Below are 15,804 nucleotides of genomic sequence, written 5' to 3' on the forward strand. Positions count from 1 at the left end.
TGCTGCATCTCTCTTCAAGATGCTCTCATGCGATCTCCTACATCATCAGGGTCGGAGGTATTCTTTACACTTTCTCAACATTAACCCTTTCACACGCTTATACTACAGCTGCAGCGCCACCACGCAGGCAGTGGCTGCTGCTGGAGGTGACCTCCCGGAGGCCGAGGAGCATCACTGGAGCCAGGCCTCAGGTAGGTCAGGGCGCGAGGGGCTTGCGGGCTGGCAGCTGTGGGGGAGGGGGTCAGCAGCTAGGGCAGTGGGGTGGTTTTCTGTGGGACCCACCTTCCCGATGCTGGTTCCCTTCTTCAGGAACCTACCCTCCATCCCCCAGAACCAGGAAACAAGCTGCAGGTTTTTCTATTTTCCTCTTTTTCTTCTTTTCTCTCTGCCCTTCCTAGACCTGTATCTCTTCTCGTCATGCCTCCTCTCATTTCTCCCTCTAGGTTACTTGCCCCCTACAAATCCTTAGCCCAATCCTTCAGCAATCATCGACCTTCCCATGATCCTGTCAGCGCCGTAGGCTTAACTGACTCTTAGATAAGTCAGCAGCTTTTCTTTGTGCCTCCCTTGGCATCCTCCGAAGAGCCCAACAAGGTACCCATAGATTCCTCCTTACGAGCAGCAACTCCAGAAGCCCCATCCTACTCTCTCGCTGACATTTCCACCCAGCATTCCCACTGGGGGTTAATCTTGCCAAAATTCTTCCTGTCCCACCCATCCCTCCGAGAGCTGACCTCCCTCTAGAATGTCCATTCATTTGTGAGCAAAGTCCTCGCCATCCATGAGTTCATTACGGATGATTGCATCGACATCATGACCTTAGTGGAAACTTAGTTGATGCGTGTTATCACCATCCTCCTTAATGAAGCCTCTCCATCTGGCTATACCATTTGCCCAGACTATTCCACTGTGGTGACAGTGTGGCCTTTATCACCAAATCACAACTTGATCTGTCTCTCTTCTCTTTTGAGCATCTCATGTAGTTCTACCCCTCATTCCTCATCCATTCTCTCTACCACGCTAAATTGCTCACGGAGCTATCTTCTTTGCATTTCTCCCTTAGCCTCTGCACTGAGTGACTTCTCATCCTTGGTAATTTCTATCTCCATCTCAACTCATCATGCCCTCTCTCCTCTTAGTGCAGTGTCCTCCTAATTTCCTTAATTGCTCTTTCTGTATAATTTCCCCTACCCATGTTCATAGCCACCCTCTCTACCTCCCCATCTCATCTGTCCTCTCTATTCCCTTTGTGTCAAGCATAGATAAGGCCATCTCTGATCACTTCCTTGTATCCATTTCCACTCATATCCCCATTCCATCTTTCCCCTCCCAAGCCCATTTTCTTCTGTGCCGGGCCCAGATAAAGCTCCCCTAATTCACTTTCAAGCTCACAACAGTCTAGCCAGTGGCCTCTATTCACCATGACATTTTTGTAGCTACCAATCTTCTCAGTAACACATTCACCTCGCCTTTGATGCTCTTGACGCCAATACTCTCTCACTCTAATCATTCCCCGGTTACAGTCATCATCTGCACTCCCTTAGGCCCAAGGGAGCCAGATTCAAAGGTTAATGGCAAAAAATTGGTTTAGCCATTGTTACAACCAAGGTGGGAGTAATGCAGTTGCTGTTAATCCAGTCCAACTATTCCACAGGTCACAGCACATTAGTAAAGATTCCCACATACTGGAAAAATAGTCAAATTAGTCATTTTATTTATCCCCAGAATAAAACACTCCAAACCAGGTTTCTTCAAACAACAACAAAATTAACTATTTATTAATAAACCAAGTTTTAAATGATATTGAGATCAATCTACATCTATGAAAAGACTTTATAACTCCTTAATCGTTCTAACATTCATGCATGCACATACATTCAATTACCAATGGTTAAGCGGGGGAAAAGGGTGATTTGACTTTACAACAGATTCTTCGGGATAATAAAACGTCAAAGTCTGCAACTTCAGGCAGCTGCCAGGACTAAAGATGGCGCTGCTCAAATAATCACACGGAGGCAACCTAACAAATACATGGCAGCACATAATGGCGGAGTGAGAGAGCGAATGAGTAGGCCGGGGCTGGGGCCGGGAGCGGAGCGGGCCGGGGAGGGGGGGAGAGTGGACCGGGCTGGGGAAGGGGGTAGAGCGAAGCGGGCCGGGGAGGTGGGGGGGAGCAGAGCGGGCCTGGGGGAGCGGAGCGGCCGGCAAGTGGGCGAGCGAACGGGCCGGGGACTGGGGGGGAGTGGAGCGGCCAGAGATGCCTATTACTATCAGCATGCGCCATAAACTTGCAACAGCAAAAGACGCACCGGCCGGTCCCCACACCCGGCGACACCGAGGTCTTCGGCCGCTCGCTCCCCGCGGCTCTCTACGGCCTCTCACTTCCGGCCCTCTCCATCCAGCCGTTCCCTCCAGCCGCTTTCTCCCCTACTTCTCAACTGTACTTCAGGCATTACAGCTGTCTGGTCCCTACCTTTTTCATCCCCCTATTCAGGCACGTCTGAATTTAACTCCCTCCCACTTCATCCGTAAATGCAAGGTTCCTTTCCACATCTTGACAAGCTCCGCAGCATGATCCAGTTGCCTTCGTTGCTTAAATGCTGACCTTAAGTCTCAAGGATTGTTTTCTCGACGGCACGTTTTACATGAAAAGAAATAAGGAAAGAACATCAGTGTCAGAGCTCCCCCCCTCCAATGATATTACTGTTGAGCATGCTTTATGTTCTGTAGTAAAGGCATGTACTGATAACACCGCCAATGAATCACTTAGTACCCAACTCAGCAGTAGGAGTCAGGATGATGTAACTGCCCCTATCTCGTGATGGTTCAATGCTGCTCTCAGGGACAACATGAATGATGTGAGGGTGCTGGAAAAAGAAGCACATTTCTTTTGGACTATGAACATAAAGCAGGCCATTTAGCCCAGCTGTTCCCTGCTGGTGGTTATGCTACTCCTGCGCCTTCCCATCCGCTCCCATTTAATCCTGCCTATTACTATCAGCATCACCTTCTATTTCTTTCGCTGTTATCTACTTTTGCCTTAAAGCAACATTGAGGATGGAGAACGGTGTGGCTGCACTCCCACCTCACCAGTTGTGTACACAGCAAGAGCATTCACATTTAGAACATAGAACAGTACAGCATAGTACAGGCCCTTCGGCCCATGATGTTGTGCCAAACCTTTAACCTACTCTAAGATCAAACTAACTACCTACCCTTCATTCTACTATCATCCATGTACCTATCCAAGAGTCGCTTAAATGCCCCTAATGTATCTGCTTCTACTACCACCACTGGCAGTGCATTCCACGTACCCACCACTCTCTGTGTAAAGAACCTACCTCTGACATCTCCCCGAAACCTTCCTCCAATCACCTTAAAATTATGCCCCCTGGTGATAGCCCTTTCCACCCTGGGAAAAAGTCTCTGACTATCCACTCTATCTATGCCTCTCATCATCTTGTACCCCTCTATCAAGTCACCTCTCATCCTCCACATTTGTGCTACCACTGGACACGGCACGCTTGTTTCTTTTAGTGCTCAGTCTCTTCTTGCTGAATGTTCCCCAAGCACTTGACCCCTTTGGATGCCCTCTCTGCTTGACAGGCAGCATCTGGCAATTGCGCTCACAAGGCTCTGCATGGCTGTTTCAAGGGCGGATGGGGAAACATGTGGCTGTGTGTCCATGTGCACTGCTCTGATGGGTGCAGGAACAGAGCAACTTACAACAGGGACTGGAGCACATGTACTGCCTGCACACAGCCCCAGACAATGGAAAGGATGTTAGTGCAGTGCAGTGGACTGGAGCACATGCAGTGCCCCAGACAATGGAAATGTTTTCAGAGCAAATTACAACAGGGACTGGAGCACATTTACTGCCTGCACACAGCCCCAGACAATGGAAAGGGTTTTAGTGCAGTGCAGTGGACTAGAGCACATGCAGTGCCCCAAACTGTGGAAATGTTTTCAGAGCAACTTACAACAGGGACTGGAGCACATGCAGTGTCCCAGACAATGGAAATGTTTTCAGAGCAACTTACCTTGGAGAAATCTCCTCTTTCTAATAAAAATTAAGCAGACTGAAATCTCCAAAACGACTAAATAATTGCGATAAAATGCGAGAAAATGCCCGACGAAACCTCTCCTCCTTCCACTTTCAGAAACTCGCGCCGAAGCTTGACGCATGCGTGAATATTCGAAGGTTGACGCATGCGTGAATACCCGTTCGCGTTGCATAAAGCGCATGTGCAGAGGCCGACCAGGCGCATTGCCCGAAGATGCACACATCACGCGATGACATCATCGACGCATGTGCTAACCAGTCCTGGCAAGCCAGAACGCAGCGCATGCGCAGAGAGCAGAAGACCGTCTGCGCAAGTGCACACCGCGTCGCAGCCTGATGACATCAGTGGCAGCCAGCATTGTCAGGAATCATTTTGTTTTCTAAATGGTGAAGAGAAGCTAGGAACTGTGGAGGATCAGGGATTTAGAAGTATAAGTACAAAAATCACTAAAAGCTGGCTCCTGAGGAAGCTCCTTTGCTGTGCAACTCTATCGTTTGCCATCTGTTGCCATCCTTTGCCCTTTCTCCTCCAATCTCGTGTTCACTGTTTAAGTTCCCCTGCTCCATCTGCAAGATCAGCTGCAAGTTTCAAGTTACCTGGGGCCACTGCCCATTCCTCGAACATGGCTGCTCTTTGCTTACCTTTGGTAGGGTCCCAGCGGCGGTGGGAAGAGGCACTTATTTTTCCATTAATAAGCCACTGAGGGACCTCAATTGGCTTCTGGGTGGGAAGGCCATCATCAGCCTATCCCGCCCATGGGATGATCGTTTGGCGAAGGGGAGGCGATAGGTCCTCTGCCCCCCACCTCCCCACCACCACCTGTCACAATACTCCGTGACTCCCTCTCTCCAATCCCGCCTCAGAGGGCCACATAAAATCCCACACATGATCCCTCTGACCTTGCAATCTATGCCTCATCTCCATCCGCAATTTCCTCTCCAAAATCCTTGCACATGTTGTGCCTCCCAAATCTGTGCTGATCTTTCCCTCAACTCCATGTTTGAACCCCTCCAATCAGGTTTCCACCCCGTCATAGCATTTAAACATCCCATATCAATGTAATAGATGATGTCTTATGTGACTGTGACCATGGTAAACTATCCCTCCTCATCCTTTTTGACCTGTCTGCTGCCTTTGACACATTTGACCACACCATCCTTCTTCTAAGCCTCTCCTCCAACATCCAGCTGGCTGAGACTACACTCGGCTGGTTTCATTCAAATCTATCCAGTCATAAGGTGAGAATCAATTGCAATGAATTCTTTCCCCGCTCCTGCTCCATTAACCCTGGTGTTCCACAAAGATCCAACCTTGGCTGCCTCTTATTTCTCATCCAGATGCTACCCCTCATTGCTCCACCATTGGCAGCCCTGCTTTCAGCTGCCTAGGCCCTAGGCTCTGGAATTCCCTCCCCAAGCCTCTCTACCTCTGTTTCTTCCTTTAAGACGCTCATTAAGAATCTACCTCCTTGACCAAGCTATTGATTACCTGTGCTAATGTCTCCTATATGGCTTGGTGTCACATTTTGTTTGATAGTCACTCCTGTTAAGTGTATTGTTTCATTTTACATAGAAATGTAGAAACATAGAAAATAGAAGCAGGAGTAGACCATTTGGCCCTTCGAGCCTGTTCCACCATTCATTATGATCATGGCTGATCATCCAAACTCAGTAACCTGTTCCTGCTTTCTCCCTATAACCTTTGATCCCGTTAGACCCAAGAGCTATATCTAACTCCTTCTTGAAAACATACAACATTTTAGCCTCAATTGCTTTCTGTGGTAGTGAATTCCACAGGCTCACCACTCTCTGGGTGAAGTAATTTCTCCTCATCTCAGTCCTGAAAGGTTTACCCCGTATCCTTAGACTATGACCCCTGGTTCTGGACTCCCCCACCATCGGGAACACCCTTCCTGCATCTACCCTGTCAAGTCCTGTTAGAATTTTATAGGTTTCTATGAGATCCCCCCTCACTCTTCTGAACTCCAGCAAATGTAATCCTAACCGACTCAATCTCTCTGCATACATCAGTCCCGCCATCCCAGGAATCAGTCTGGTAAACCTTCGCTGCATTCCCTCTATAGCAAGAACATCCTTCCTCAGATAAGAAGACCAAAACTGCACACAATGTTCCAGGTGTGGCCTCACCAAGGCCCTGTATAATTGCAGCAAGACATCCCTGCTCCTGTACTCAAACCCTCTCACGATGAAGGCCAACATACCATTTGCCTTTTTTACCGCCTGTTGCACCTGCACGCTTACCTTCAGTGACTGGTGTACGAGAACACCCAGGTCTCGCTGCATATTCCCCTCTCTCAGTTTATAGCCATTCAGATAATACTCTGCCTTCCTGTTTTTGTTACCAAAGTGGATAACCTCACATTTATCCACATTATACTGCATCTGCCAGGCATTTGCCCACTCACTTAACTTGTCCAAATCACCCTGAAGCCTCTCTGCATCTTCCTCACAACTCACCCTCCGACCCAGTTTTGTGTCATCTGCAAATTTAGAGATATTACATTTAGTTCCCTCATCTAAATCATTAATGTATATTGTGAATAGCTGGGGTCTTAGCACCGATCCCTGCGGTACCCCACAAGTCACTGCCTGCCATTCGGAAAAAGACCCATTTATTCCTACTCTTTGTTTCCTGTCTGCCAACCAATTTTCTATCCGTCGCAATACACTACCCCCAACCCCATGCGCTTTAATTTTACATGCTAATCTCTTATGTGGGACTTTGTCGAAAACCACACTCACTGGCTCCCCTTCATCAACTCTACTAGTTACATCCTCAAAGAATTCTAGTAGATTTGTCAAGGACAATTTCCCTTTCGTATATTCATGCTGACTCTGTCCGATTCTACCACTGGTCTCCAAGTGCTCTGCGATAAAATCTTTCATAATGGACTCTCGAACTTTCCCCACTACCGACGTCAGGCTGACTGGTCTATAATTCCCTGTTTTCTCTCTACCTCCCTTTTTAAATAGTGGTTTAACTTTGTTAAAGTTGCTATACAAATGCAAGTTGTTGTTGTAGTGACCCAGGTACACAAAACAATTATAAATAATCTCAAGGCGGCAGGTAAAGAAAGGGGTGGAAGTTATGTTACGGTTCTCTAAAGCCCCCATTTCCCATTTACAGTACTACCTTTGGTTCTGGGCATCTCAACTCAAGTTGGATATATTGACCTTGGAAGGGGTGCAGCACAGATTCATCAAAACCTGATAGCTAGTCTATAAGGGCTATTTTATAAGACAGGCTTGTATTCCCTTAAGTATAGGTTAAGAAGATATCTAACTGGGTGTTTAGGATGAATAAATGAACTAATTGGATAATTAGAGAGAAACCTTTCCCTCAGGTTGGGAAGTCCAGATGAACTTTAACATTAGAGTTAGGGTGTTCAGGGTGATGTCAGGAAGCTCTTTTGCACAAAAAGGTTAGTGGAAATCTGGAAGTCTTACTGCCAAAACTCTGTTGGAGCTCGCTAAATTGAAAATTTCACAACTGAGCTTGATAGATTTTTCTTAGGCAAAACTACAAAGGGTGAAGGAACCAAGGCAGGTAGATGGAGTTAAGATGCAGATCAGCTGTGATCTAACTGAATAGCAGAACAGGCTTAAGGGGCTGAGTGACCTATTCCTGTTCCTATGTTCCCAACAGTGTAGCTACATGTATCATTGAATCATAGAATGGTTACAGCACAGAAGGAGGCCATTCGGCCCTTCATGTCCGTGCCAGCTGTCTGCAGGAGCAACTCAGCCCATCCCTTTCCCTGTAGCTCTGCAAATCTTTTCTCTTCAGATCATTATCAAGTTCACTTTTGAAAGCCATGATTGAATCTGCCTCCACTCACAGACAGCGTGTTCCAGATGCTAACCACACGCTGTGTAAAAATGTTTTACCTCATGTCGCCTTTGGTTGTTTTGCCATTCACCTTAAATCGATGTACTCTGGTTATTGACCCTTCCACCAATGGGAACAGTTTCCCTCTATCAACTCTGTCCAGACCACTCATGATTTTGAATATTGTTACAACTGAGGCGGGAGTAATGTACTGTCAATTTAGTCCCATTACTCCACAGGTCATAGCATATTATTAAAGTTTTCCCACCTACCGGAAATTAGCCAAATTAAACACTTTATTAACCCCCCAGAATAAAACAGACCAAACCACATATCTTTAAACAATAATAAATTAACTATGTATTAATAAATTAAATTGTAAACACTATTGAGATAAACCTAAGTCTAAAAGACTTTATAACTTCTTGTTTATCCTAACCTTCATTCACACACACATACATTCAAAAACAAACGGTTAATAGGTTTAAAAATAATGTTTCTTAGAAATAAATAAGTAGCTATGTTGTAAGTCTTTGTGGGTTATGTTCACGGTTGGTGAGATGTCCCAGAGTAGAATAGTCAGATACGACTCGATGTCTCCAGGCGAATTCGACAAACAGTCTTTAAGGAATAGGTATTGAAAGCCAAGGGAGGCAGTGGCATAATCACTGGACTAGTAATCCAGAGCCCAGGCTAATTCTCTAGGGCCATGGATTCAAATCCCACCACGGCTGATGGTGAAATTTGAATTCAATTAATAAATCTGGAATTTTTTAAAAAAAAGCTCATCCAATGGTGACCCTGAAACCATTGCTGATTGTTGTAAAAACCCATCTGGTTCAGTAATGTCCTTTAGGGAAGGAAATCTGCCGTCCTTACCTGGTCTGGCCTACATGTGACTCCAGACCTACAGCAATGTGGTTAACTGTTAAAATGCCCTCTGAAATGGCCTAGCAAGCCACTCAGTTCAAGGGCAATTAGGGATGGGCAATAAATGCTGGCCTGTCAGCGATGCCCACATCCCACAAACGAATAAAAAAAGCACTTTGGTTTCAGCAGGTGTCACACAGTTCTTTCAACAAGGAGTATAGCAACAGGTCTATTTGGATTTTTATATTGGAAGTCTGACAGTAGAAACTTTGCTGCGAATTCCAGAAAACATAAACAGGCAACAGAGAGTCAATCCTGAAGCAGAGACTTCTTAGAGTTTGGAAGTAAAAATGGAATTTACTACCTCTAACAATGCAAATGTTCTTTTCCAGAGTTTTTTCTGTTCTTAGGCAATACAGAGCCTGAAGATAAATGTCGATTTTTCTGCTAAGAAATAGACAACTGCTTCCTTTAGTGTAGAGCATGCTTCACTGGTCTCCAGTTCAAACCGGTTATAGCCAGTCTTTATACACAGTCAAAAGTTACAATTCAGCATGTGACCTCCCTTTCCTGCTATTGCCTAGGATTCAGGCTTGCTGCTGCACACACTGTTCTCAGTCTTAAAGGGACACTGTTTTTAAACAGAGTCTTAAAGGCACACTGTTTTAAACAGAGGGAAAAAAACTACTTCCATGAAAATATCTCTATCTCTCAACCTTTTGTCTCAAAGGAGAACAGCCCCAGCTTCTCCAATTTATCCACATAACTGAAGTCTCTTATCCCTGGAACCATTCCCGTAAATCTGTTCTGCACCCTCTTGTCACGCACACAGGAAATACGATAATGCAACAATCTTGGACTAACTCTGAAGAATTATGAAAAAGACTTTGTCTCTTAACAAATGAACTTTTATTTTAAAAAGTTAGCAATGGAACAAAATGGACACCAAAGAAAAAGGGATTGGCCTTTTGTGTATTCAATCTGCCTGACAAAGACAAAGGACAAATCTTCAAAGCTAAGAGGAACCAATTGAATCCATCCTACACCTACCCCAAAACATTCCAGAATTGAATTTCTTCTCCTGAAACAAAGGAGATGTGAAGTGGCCACATCCTGGACCATTTTATGATCACCATGGGGAAGAAACCAGAGAGTCTCTTAACAGGAGATGAGAAATAACAGATTTGCTTTAAAAAAAAAAGACAGCCAGAGAGAGAGAGAGAAAGAAGCAATATCCTAACAGCTTGTGTTCCAGCCAAGCCAGAAAAAATAAGTGCTCTACTGCAAAATCTAATATCTACATTATACAGCAGTGAGAGCTAGAGGTAACCCACCATCTTCAATTGAACCTTCAATCGAGAGAATTCTATACTCATCTATATCCTGCATCCATTGAGAACTTGATTTCCAAGAGATTCAACAGGTTTATCAACCTTTCCCCCCACTAAAAGTCACCTTTCATTTTCCCTTCTCTATTTGTCTCTTGTTGTGCATGCATGTGTGTGTGAGAGAATGCGTGAGAGGATGCAATTGCTACAATTTTGGGATAAGGCATATTGATCAATAAAGAATTGAGTTTCTGTTTTTAAAACCTACAAGAAAACTTATCGCTGTCTGTTTTTTTGAAAAATAAAACACCAAGGGGTTAAACTCTAATACAAATACACTTGCTGTGGTCAGCTGGGGAGTTGAACAGTGGGAACCACTCACATTGCACTACATGGTCGTAACACTCTCTAATGCCTGCACATCCTTCCTAAAATTTGGTGCCCAGAATTAGGCGCAATAAGGAAGTTGAAGTTGAACCAGTGTTTCATAAAGGTTAACTATAACTTTTATACTCTATTCCAGTATTTTCAACCCTAGGATCCCATATCCCTTATTAATTACTTTCTCAAGCTGCCCTGCCACCTTTACTGATTTGTGCACACAGACCCCCAGGTCCCTCTGCTCCTGCACCCCCTTTAGAATGGTACCCTTTATTTTCTATTGCCTCTCCTCATTCTTCCTCCCAAAATGTATCACTTCACACTTCTATTTTCACATGTGTCCACCCATCTTTCTTCTTTCTTTTTCTTTTGGGCCTCCTTATCTCGAGAGACAATGGATACGCGCCTGGAGGTGGTCAGTGGTTTGTGAAGCAGCGCCTGGAGTGGCTATAAAGGCCAATTCTAGAGTGACAGGCTCTTCCACAGGTGCTGCAGAGAAATTTGTTTGTCGGGGCTGTTGCACAGTTGGCTCTCCCCTTGCGCCTCTGTCTTTTTTCCTGCCAACTACTAAGTCTCTTCGACTCGCCACATTTTAGCCCTGTCTTTATGGCTCCCCGCCAGCTCTGGCGAACGCTGTCAATTGACTCCCACGACTTGTGATCAATGTCACAGGATTTCATGTCGCGTTTGCAGACGTCTTTATAGCGGAGACATGGATGGCCGGTGGGTCTGATACCAGTGGCGAGCTCGCTGCACAACGTATCTTTGGGGATCCTGCCATCTTCCATGCGGCTCACATGGCCAAGCCATCTCAAGCGCCGTTGACTCAGTAGTGTGTACAAGCTGGGGATGTTGGCCGCCTCGAGGACTTCTGTGTTGGAGATATGGTCCTGCCACCTGATGCCAAGTATTCTCCGGAGGCAGCGAAGATGGAATGAATTGAGACGTCGCTCTTGGCTGACATACGTTGTCCAGGCCTCGCTGCCATAGAGCAAGGTACTGAGGACACAGGCCTGATACACTCGGACTTTTGTGTTCCGTGTCAGTGCGCCATTTTCCCACACTCTCTTGGCAAGTCTGGACATAGCAGTGGAAGCCTTTCCCATGCGCTTGTTGATTTCTGCATCTAGAGACAGGTTACTGGTGATAGTTGAACCTAGGTAGGTGAACTCTTGAACCACTTCCAGAGCGTGGTCGCCAATATTGATGGATGGAGCATTTCTGACGTCCTGCCCCATGATGTTTGTTTTCTTGAGGCTGATGGTTAGGCCAAATTCATTGCAGGTAGTCGCAAACCTGTCGATGAGACTCTGCAGGCACTCTTCAGTGTGAGATGTTAAAGCAGCATCGTCAGCAAAGAGGAGTTCCCTGATGAGGACTTTCCGTACTTTGGACTTCGCTCTTAGACGGGCAAGGTTGAACAACCTGCCCCCTGATCTTGTGTGATCTTGTCCACCCATACCACCAGTCTATCTATGTCCTCCTGACATCTATCACTATCCTCCTCACAGTTCACAAAACTTCGAAGTTTGGTGTCATCAGAAAATTTTGTAATTGTGCCCTACATACTGAAGTCTAGGTCATTAATATAAATCAAGAAAATGTAGGACAGTAAATAAATATCTTTTTCAATGAATTTACTCCAGAAGCTTGAATATATTAACTGTCATGTCTGCAATAAGCTGGAAACCATGCTGATGGAACAAATGCTTGTTTTTCAGTCTATTAAAATTGCTGTATGGTAGTGAAACTGAACAAAGACTATTGGAAAGAATCAGACATAGTGCAGGAGAATAAGAGACAATGGTATTTCGATTGACTTTGGAGACTGTCCAAATTAAATCAGGTGGGGCCTGATGTTCTGCTACAGTTCTACAAACACCTTTACCTGGCAGGTTGACTACAAGGGGCTTCAGGTGATGGAAATTTACTGAAAGAAAGCTAAAGAAAGAATGGACAACTTTCTGGGCCAGGTCCAACCCTTTAGTTCAAATAAAGAGCCCAGAATATAATGAGGAATTGTGATTTTAAGAGAAGCTTCATATGACAGTATGGCCCGTCAATATCGTAACCCAGGGCCATCCCCTGAAAATGGATATAAGAGGTTGAACACATTGGAGATCTTTTATTGCAGTCAATTGGTGGGATCCCAACAAGTGTTGGAAGCAGAATCTGCAATCAACAGGAGCTGGCCACTTCAAGTGATTAGATGACTAATAGTTGGTAACATATTTGAGCATTCTAATGCTCGATATTGTTGAAGCATTTATTTGCTGGGAGTAAAGACCTGCTCGGATCTGCAAAAAAAAACCCGACCCAAGCCCAACAGAACCACATCAGACCCGCGCCTGACCCGACCCGTGACCTTCCATTTTTTCCCGCGCCCGACCCAACTCGACCATCAGTTAATTTACCTTCCGTTTTTCACTTTCTTGCTGATCTGCACAAGCTTAAAATAACTGTAACAAAACCACCGCTCTAGTCCAAAAATTAAATTAACAGTGGAGCCACTTACCTGTGATAGAGCGTGTCCGAGTCGGCCCGACCCGAGACTGAATACCGGACCCAGAAGTGCAGCCCGACCTGACCAGAACCCCACACATGTCGTCGAGTCCCGTCAGGTTCGGGTCGGGTAGCAGGCCTTTAGCTGGGAGCAGAGTAACAAAGCAGAACTTTTTATTATTATCTTTTCTCCTCTTCTTTCTCAACCTGTTAAATCTATAATCATTTACTGTAAACATTTTATATCTGTCTTCATTTTAAATCTGTAATCGCAGGTACAAATAAGCTAACCCCATTAAGGAAACAACCTTTTGAGTGAGTCATCAATTTGTTCTCTTCTAATTCAAGCGTCAAAACAAAGCAAAACTGTTTTAAAACAAAATGGTTTACAAAAAGCAGTTGTCCTAGCACCAACCCCTGGGGAACCCCAGTGTATACCTTCCTCCAGTCTGAAAAACAACTGTTCACCATTACTCTCTGCTTCTTGTCACTCAACCATCATCGTATCCATGTTGCAAAGCACCCTTTTATTCCATGTTCTTTGACTTTGCTGACAAGCCTGTTATATGTTCCTTTATCAAACGTGCTTTGGAAGTCCATGAACACCATATTAGCCAGATTACCCTCATCAACCCTCTCTGTTATTTCATCAAAAAACTCAATCAAGTTAGTTAAACACAATTTTACTTTAACAAATCCATGTTGGCTTTCGTTAATTAATCTACATTTGTCCAAGTGACTGTTAATTTTGCCCAGATTATCATTTCTAAAAGCTTTCTCACCATGGAGGGTAAACTGACTGGCCTCTTGTTGCTGGGCTTATTCTTACTCCCTTTCTTGAACAAGGGTGTAACATTTGTAATTCTCCAATCCTCTGCCACCATCCCTGTATCTAAGGAAGATTGGAAGATTATGGCAAGTGCTTCCTCAATTTTCAACCTCAGATGTATCTCACCTGGTCCTGATGGCTTACCAACTTTAAGTGCAACCAGCCTTTCTAATGCCTCATTTATGATTGTTTAGCCCATCCAGTATCTCAATTACTCCCTCTTTTACTATGACTTTGGCAGCATCTTCTGCCTTGGTGAAGACAGATGCAAAGTACTCATTTATTACCTCAGCCATGCCCTCTGCCTCCATGCTTGAATTCCCTTTTTGTCCCGAATTGGCCTCACGCTTCCTTTTACCATCCTTTCGCTATTTATATGCCTGTAGAAGACTTTTGGATTCCCTTTTATGTTAGCTGCGATACTCTTCTCATACTCTCTCTTTGCTTCTCTTAGTTTTATCACTTCCCCTCCAAACATTCGATATTCAGCCTGGTTCTGACTTGTATTATCAATCTGATATCTGTCAAATGCACTCTTTCTCTGCTTCATCCTACTCTCTATCTCTTTCGTCATCCAGGGAGCTCTGGCTTTGACTGTCCCACCTTTCCCCCTCATGGGAATATAACTCAACTGTATGCAAACCAGGTCCTTTTATACATTGTTCCATTACAGTTTTGCCTGCCAATCTTTGATTCCAATTTTCCTGAGCTAGATCCCACTGAAATCGACCCTCACCCAATTACTTATTTTTACTCTGGATTACTCCTTGTCCTTTTCCATAGCTAACCTTAACCTTATGATACTATGATCACTATCCCCTAAATGACACTTGACCGACCTCATTCCCCAAAATCAAATCCAGCAATACCTCCTTTGTCATTAGACTGGAAACATAGTGATCTAGAAACTCTTCCTCCTCTCTACACTATTACTTACCCAGTCTATATTAGGATAATTCAAATCCCCCATAATAACTATTCTATAGATTTTGCACCTCACTGTAATTTCCTTGCAAATTTGTTTCCCAAGAGTTGATGGCCTATAGGATGCACCCAGTAATGTAATGGTACCTCTATTGATTCTTAGCTCTAACCAAATAGATTCTGTCCTTGAACCCCAGGACATTCTCTCTCTCCAGCACTGCAATCTTCTCCTTAATCAATGCAGCCACCCACTTCCTTTCTTTCTCTCCCTATCTTTCCTGAACACCCTATAACCAGGAATATTCAATACCCAGTCCTTCCCTTTTTGAGCTAGTTTTTCATTATTGCCACAACCTCATACTCGCTACTATCTATCTGCACCTACAGTGTGCCAACCTTATTTACCATCACTATAAACCTAATTTAGATGTTATTGGATTCCCTGACCTCACCTAATGCCTTATTATTTCTTACTGTCGTGATATCTGTCTCTCCCAATCCCCAATAGGACTAGCAAACCACGCCGCAAGGACTTTGGTCCTAAACTTGTTGAGGTGCAACCCATCCAGCCTGTATTGGTCCCACCTCGCTCAGTACTGGCCCCAATGTTTCAAGAATCTAAAGCCGTCCCTCCTGCACCATTTCTCCAGCCATACATTTATCTGTTCCATCCTCCTACTTCTGTATTCACGAATGCATGTTCCTGCTTGCTAGTCTTCTTCCTTGCTCCCTAAAATCTACCTGAAGCACCTCATCCCTCTTTCTACCTATGTTGTTGTTATCCATATAGACCACGACTGCTGGCTGTTCACCCTCCCTCCTCAGAGTGCTCTGCAGCCACTCAGCATCATCCTTGACCCTGGCACTAGGGAGGCAACATACGATCCTGGATTCATGTCCACTGTTGAAGAATTACCTATCCATTGCCCCAACTATAGAGTCCCTTGTCACTATTCTTTCCCAATTAATCCCAATTAATGGCCTCTTCTCGCTGCAACTGCAGTTAGAAATACATTGGGTGGCCCTGTCGCTGCAGGGGAAGCATGGCACGAAAAAC

Source organism: Heterodontus francisci, chromosome 38 (genome assembly GCF_036365525.1).
Source record: "Heterodontus francisci isolate sHetFra1 chromosome 38, sHetFra1.hap1, whole genome shotgun sequence".
In the NCBI taxonomy this organism is placed as follows: domain Eukaryota; kingdom Metazoa; phylum Chordata; class Chondrichthyes; order Heterodontiformes; family Heterodontidae; genus Heterodontus; species Heterodontus francisci.